Source organism: Arachis duranensis, chromosome 9, assembly GCF_000817695.3.
Source record: "Arachis duranensis cultivar V14167 chromosome 9, aradu.V14167.gnm2.J7QH, whole genome shotgun sequence".
In the NCBI taxonomy this organism is placed as follows: Eukaryota; Viridiplantae; Streptophyta; class Magnoliopsida; order Fabales; family Fabaceae; genus Arachis; species Arachis duranensis.
In genome coordinates this window covers 61286350-61292547 of record NC_029780.3, presented here as the reverse complement: position 1 = coordinate 61292547, position 6198 = coordinate 61286350, and the positions used below count along the sequence as shown (strand labels likewise).

Sequence of the window (6198 nt, the reverse complement as noted above, 5' to 3'; positions counted from 1 at the left end):
TTCCCAGATCCTACTCGGAATACCACAGATAAGGTTTAGACTTTCCGAATCTCAGGAATGCTATCTATTGATTCTAGCCTATACCACGTAGATCCTAATCACGGGGTCGAATGCTTTGTTGTCAGGAGAGACTATGTGAATCTGTGGATCAGAGATCCAAGAGAGTATACTCCAGCTGGCGTCCAATGACTACGTTGAACATCATGTAGACCGCTTTGTGGTTGTCAGGCACGCGGATCTTAGCTAAGCGAGTACTGAAGATAGTGGGTGATTGTCACGGGTCACCCTTTCAGTCTGACTTAACTGAATTAAGTACAAGAGTATATATTGGAGAAGAAGTAAGCATGAATTGAAGGAAAAACAATAGTACTTGCATTAATTCATGAGGAACAGCAGAGCTCCTCACCTTAATCTATGAGGTGTAGAAACTCTACCATTGAAAATACATAAGAGAAAAAAGTCTAGGCATGGCCGAATGGCCAGCCTCCCCAAAGATGATCATGAAGCTCAAGGGTTCAAAAGAAGAACCTAATACAATAGTAAAAAGTGCTATTTATACTAAACTAGTAAACTAGGTTTACAGAAAATGAGTAGATAGTGCAGAAATCTACTTCCGGGGCCCACTTGGTGTATGCTTGGGCTGAACTTTAAAGTTTTCACGTGCATAGGCCATCCTTGGGTGCCAGTTTAGGCGTTTAACTCCAGTTCTGGTGCCAGTTCCGGCGTTTTACGCCAGAAAAGAGGTCTTTGGTGGGCATTTGGATGCCAGGTTGAGCCATCAAATCTCAAGCAAAGTATGGACTATTATACATTGTTGGAAAGCCCAAGATGTCTACTTTCCAACGCAATTGAGATCGCGCCAATTGGGCTTTTGTAGCGCCAGAAACTCCACTTCAAGTGCAGGGAGGTCAGAATCCAACAACATCTGCAGTCCTTTCTCAGCCTCTGAATCAGATTTTTGATCAGGTTCCTCAATTTCAGCCAGAAAATACCTAAAATCACAAAAAAAACACACAAACTCATAGTAAAGTCCAGAAATGTGATTTTTGCATAAAAACTAATAAAAATATACTAAAAAGAAACTAAAACATACTAGAAATTACCTAAAAATAATGCCAAAATGCGTATAAATTATCCGCTCATCACAACACCAAACCTAAATTGTTGCTTGTCCCCAAGCAACTGAAAACAAAATAGGATAAAAAGAAGAGAATATACAATAAATTCCAAAACATCAATGAAGCTTAGTTCCAATTAGATGAGCGGGACTAGTAGCTTTTTGCTTCTGAACAGTTTTGGCATCTCACTTTATCCTTTGAAATTCAGAATGATTGGCATCTATAGGAACTCAGAATTAAGATAGTGTTATTGATTCTTCTAGTTCAGTATGTTGATTCTTGAACATAGCTACTTATGAGTCTTGGCCGTGACCCTAAGCATCTTGTTTTAGAATATTACCACCGGATACATAAATGCCACATACACATAACTGGGTGAACCTTTTCAGATTGTGACTCAGCTTTGCTGGAGTCCCTAGTTAGAGGTGTCTAGAGTTCTTAAGCACACTCTTTTGCTGTGGATCACGACTTTAACCACTCAGTCTCAAGCTTTTCACTTGGACCTTCATGACACAAGCACATGGTTAGGGACAACTTTAATTAGCCGCTTAGGCCAGGATTTTATTCCTTTGGGCCCTCCTATCCACTGATACTCAAAGCCTTTGATCCTTTTTACCCTTGTCTTTTAGTTTAAAGGGCTATTGGCTTTTTTTCTACTTGCTTTTTCTTTTTCTTTCTTTTTTACTTTATTTTTCGCCATTTTTTTCTCTTTTTTTTCGCAAGCATTGTGTTTTTCACTGCTTTTTCTTGCTTCAAGAATCAATTTTATGATTTTTCGGATTATCAATAACATTTCTCTTTTTTCATCATTCTTTCAAGAGCCAACAATTTTAACATTCATAAACTTCACTATAAAAAATATGGACTGTTCAAGCATTCATTCAGAAAACAAAAAGTATTGCCACCACATCAAAATAATTAAACTAATTTCAAGATAGAATTCGAAATTCATGTACTTCTTGTTATTTTGCAAATAGAAACATTTTTCTTTTAAGAAAGGTGAAGGATTCATGGAACACTCATAGCTTTAAGACATAGACACTAGACACTAATGATCATGTAATAAAGACACAAACATAGACACATAAAGCATAAAAACCAAAAAATAGAAAAATAAGAACAAGGAAATTAAAGAACAGGTCCACCTTAGTGACGGTGGCTAGTTCTTCCTCTTGAAGATCCTAGGGAGTGCTTGAGTTCCTCAATATCTCTTCCTTACCTTTGTTGCTCCTCCCTCATGGCTCTTTGGTCCTCTCTAATTTCATGGAGGATAATGGAGTGCTCTTCGTGCTCCATCCTTAGTTGCTCCATGTTGGAACTCAAATCCCCTAAAGAGGTGTTGAGTTGCTCCCAATAGTTGTGTGGAGGAAAATGCATCCCTTAAGGCATCACAGGGATTTCTTGATGAGGGACTTCCTCATACTCTTGTTGAGGTCCATGAGTGGGATCTCTTGTTAGCTCTATCCTCTTTTTAGTGATGGGCTTGTCCTCTTCAACGAGGATGTCTTCCTCTATGACAATTCCAGCTAAATTGCATAGGTGGCAGATGAGATGAGGAAAGGCTAACCTTGCCAAAGTGGAGCGCTTGTCAGCCACCTTGTATAGTTCTAGAGGTATGATCTCATGAACTTCCACTTCCTCTCCAATCATGATGCTATGGATCATGATAGCCCGATCCACAGTTACTTTGGATCAGTTGCTAGTTGGAATGATAGAAAGTTGGATGAACTCTAACCATCCTCTAGCCATGGGTTTGAGGTCAAGCCTTCTCAGTTGAACTACTTGCCTTTGGAGTCTCTCTTTCATTGGGCTCCTTCTACACAGATGTCCATAAGGACTTGGTCCAACCTTTGATCAAAGTTGACCCTTCTTGTGAAAGGATGAAGATCTCCTTGAATCATTGGCAAGTTGAATGCCAACCTCACATTTTCTGGAATGAAATCTAAGCTCGTCCTCCAGAGTGTGCTATTTTTGATGCTGTTTTTGATTCCTGCTTTAATTTTGTAGCTGTTTATGTGATTTCACATGATCATCAATCTAAAGAAGACATAGACTAACACTAGAAAATAGAATGAAAAAGTAATTAATATAGATAAATAAAATTGGGTTGCCTCCCAATAAGCGTTTCTTTAATGTCAATAGCTTGACAGTGAGCTCTTATAGAGCTTCATAGATGCTCAAAGCATGATTGTGGCCTCTCAACACCAAACTTAGAAGTTGAGTGTGGGGGATCTATCTGACTTTGTATTGAGAGAAGCTTTTCATGCCTCTTCTCTATGTTTACAGAAGAAGATCCTTGAGTCTTAAACACAAGGTAGTCCTCATTCAATTGAAGGACTAACTCTCCTCTGTCCACATCAATCACAGCCCTTGCTGTGGCTAGGAAGGGTCTTCCAAGGATGATGGATTCATCCTCATCCTTCCCAGTGTCTAGGATTATGAAGTCAGCAGGGACGTAAAGGCCTTCAACCTTCACTAAGACATCCTCTACAAGTCCATAAGCCTGTTTTATTGATTTGTCTGCCATCTCTAGTGAGATTCTTGTAGCTTGTACCTCAAAAATCCCTAGTTTTTCCATTACAGAGAGTGGCATGAGGTTGACACCTGACCCCAGGTCACACAGAGCCTTTTTAAAGGTCATGGTGCCTATGGTGCAAGGTATTAAGAACTTTCCGGGATTCGGTTTCTTTTGAGGCAATATCTGCTGAATCCATGTATTCAGTTTATTGATGAGCAATGGAGGTTCATCCTCCCAAGTCTTATTACCAAATAACTTGGCATTCAGCTGCATGATTGCTTATAGATACTGAGCAACTTGCTCTTCAACAGTGTCTTTGTCCTCTTCAGAGGAAGAATATTCATCAGAGCTCATGAATGACAATAGTAAGTTTAGTGGAATCTCTATGGTCTCTGTATGAGCCTCAGATTCCTTTGGTTCCTCATTAGGGAACTCCTTATTAGTCAATAGATGTCCAGTAGGGTCTTCCTCACTGGAAATCACTGCCTTTTCACTCTCTCCAGGTTCGGCCACTTTGAATATGGTTATGGCCTTGCACTCTCTTTTGGGATTCTCTTCTATATTGCTTGGGAGAGTACTAGGAGGAGTTTTAGTAACACTTTTATTCTGCTGACCCACTTGTGCCTCCAAATTTCTGATGGAGGACCTTGTTTCATTCATGAAACTGAGAGTGGTCTTAGATAGATCAGAGACTATGTTTGCTAAGCCAGAGAGGCTCTGCTCAGAATTCTCTGTCTGTTGCTGAGAAGATGATGGGAAAGGGTTGCTATTGCCAAACCTATTTCTCCCACTGTTATTATTGTTGAAGCCTTGTTGAGGCTTCTATTGATCCTTCCATGAGAAATTTGGATGATTTCTCCATAAAGGATTATAGGTGTTTCCATAGTATTCTCCCATGTAATTCACCTCTTCCATTGAATGATTCTCAGGGTCATAAGCTTCTCCTTCAGAGGAGGCTTCTTTAGCACTGCCGGATGCAGCTTGCAATCCAATCAGATTCTAAAAAATCATATTGACTTGCTGAGTCAATATTTTGTTCTGAGCCAATATGGAATTCAGAGTATCAATCTCAAGGATTCCTTTCTTCTGAGTCATCCCATTATTCACAGGATTTCTTTCAGAAGTGTACATGAATTGGTTATTTGCAACCATCTCAATGAGTTCCTGGGCTTCTGCAGGGGTTTTTAGATGAAGAGATCCACCAGCAAAATGGTCCAATGACATCTTAGATAATTCAGACAGACCATCATAGAATATACATATGATGCTCCATTCTGGAAGCATGTCAGAAGGACACCTTTTGGTTAATTGCTTGTATCTTTCCCAAGCTTCATAGAGGGATTCACCTTCCTTCTGTTTGAAAGTTTGGACTTCCACTCTAAGCTTGCTCATATTTTGAGGTGGAAAGAATTTGGTCAAGAAAGCATTGACTAACTTGTCCCAAGAGTTCAGGCTTTCTCTAGGTTGTGAGTACAACCATATCCTAGCTGTGTCTCTTACAGCAAAGGGAAAAAGCATAAGTCTGTAGACCTCAGGATCAACCCCATTGGTCTTAACAGTATCACAGATTTGCAAGAATTTAGCTAAGAATTGATGAGGATCTTCCAATGGAAGTCCATGAAACTTGCGATTCTGCTGCATTAGAGAAACTAATTGAGGCTTAAGCTCAAAGTTGTTTACTCCAATGGCAGGAATTGAGATGCTTCTTCCATAGAAGTTCGAAATTGGTGCAGTATAGTCACCAAGCATCTTCCTTGCATCTCTAGCATTGTTGTTAGGTTCGGTTGCCATGTCTGCTTCTATTTTAAAATTTTCTATAAGGTCCTCTCCGGAGTGTTGTGCTTTAGCTTCTCTTAGCTTCTTCTTCAGAGTCCTTTCAGGTTCAGCATCAGCTTCAACAAGAATGTTTTTATCCATGTTTCTGCTTATATAAAAAATAAGAGAATAAAAGGGAGTAGTGGAATCCTCTATGTCACAGTATAGAGACTCCTTGATGTGTCAGAGGAAAAGGAGTAGAAGAATGAGAAGAGAAAGGAGGTGAGTTCAAAAAGTTTTTAGATGAGTGGAGGAGGAATGTTAGCAATTAAATAAAATAAATAGAAAGAGATTAGAGAGAAAGAGTTTTCAAAAATTTAAAAGAAATAACATAAATTAGAATTTAAAACAATTAGTTAATTAAAAAGATTTTTGAAAAAGGGGTTAGTGATTTTCGAAAATGAGAAGTTAAAAAGATTTGAAAATAAATTTTGAAAAAGATAAGAAGTTAGAAAAAGATTTTCAAATTATTATTTTTTTAAAAAAGATATGATTGAAAAAGATCTGATTGAAAAAGGATATGATTGAAAAGATATGACTGAAAAGAAAATTAAAAAGGGAATTAAAAAGATTTGATTTTTAAAATTGATGACTTGACTAACAAGAAACTAAAAGATATGATTCTAGAATTCAAAGATTGAACCTTTCTTAACAAGAAAGTAACAAACTTGAAATTTTTGAATCAAAACATTAATTGTTAGCAAGGATTTTTTTTTGAAAATTTAAGAAAAGGATTTTTTTGAAAAA

General features: G+C 38.1%; 1 non-coding gene across 1 annotated transcript; it reads left to right on the top strand.

Annotated features, from left to right (window-relative positions):
* The first annotated feature begins 4914 nt into the window (after nt 1–4914).
* Nucleotides 4915–5022, top strand: LOC127741747 (small nucleolar RNA R71). Its single transcript, XR_008002953.1, has one exon. It is a non-coding gene; the product is annotated as a small nucleolar RNA R71 (small nucleolar RNA).
* The last annotated feature ends 1176 nt before the right edge of the window (nt 5023–6198 follow it).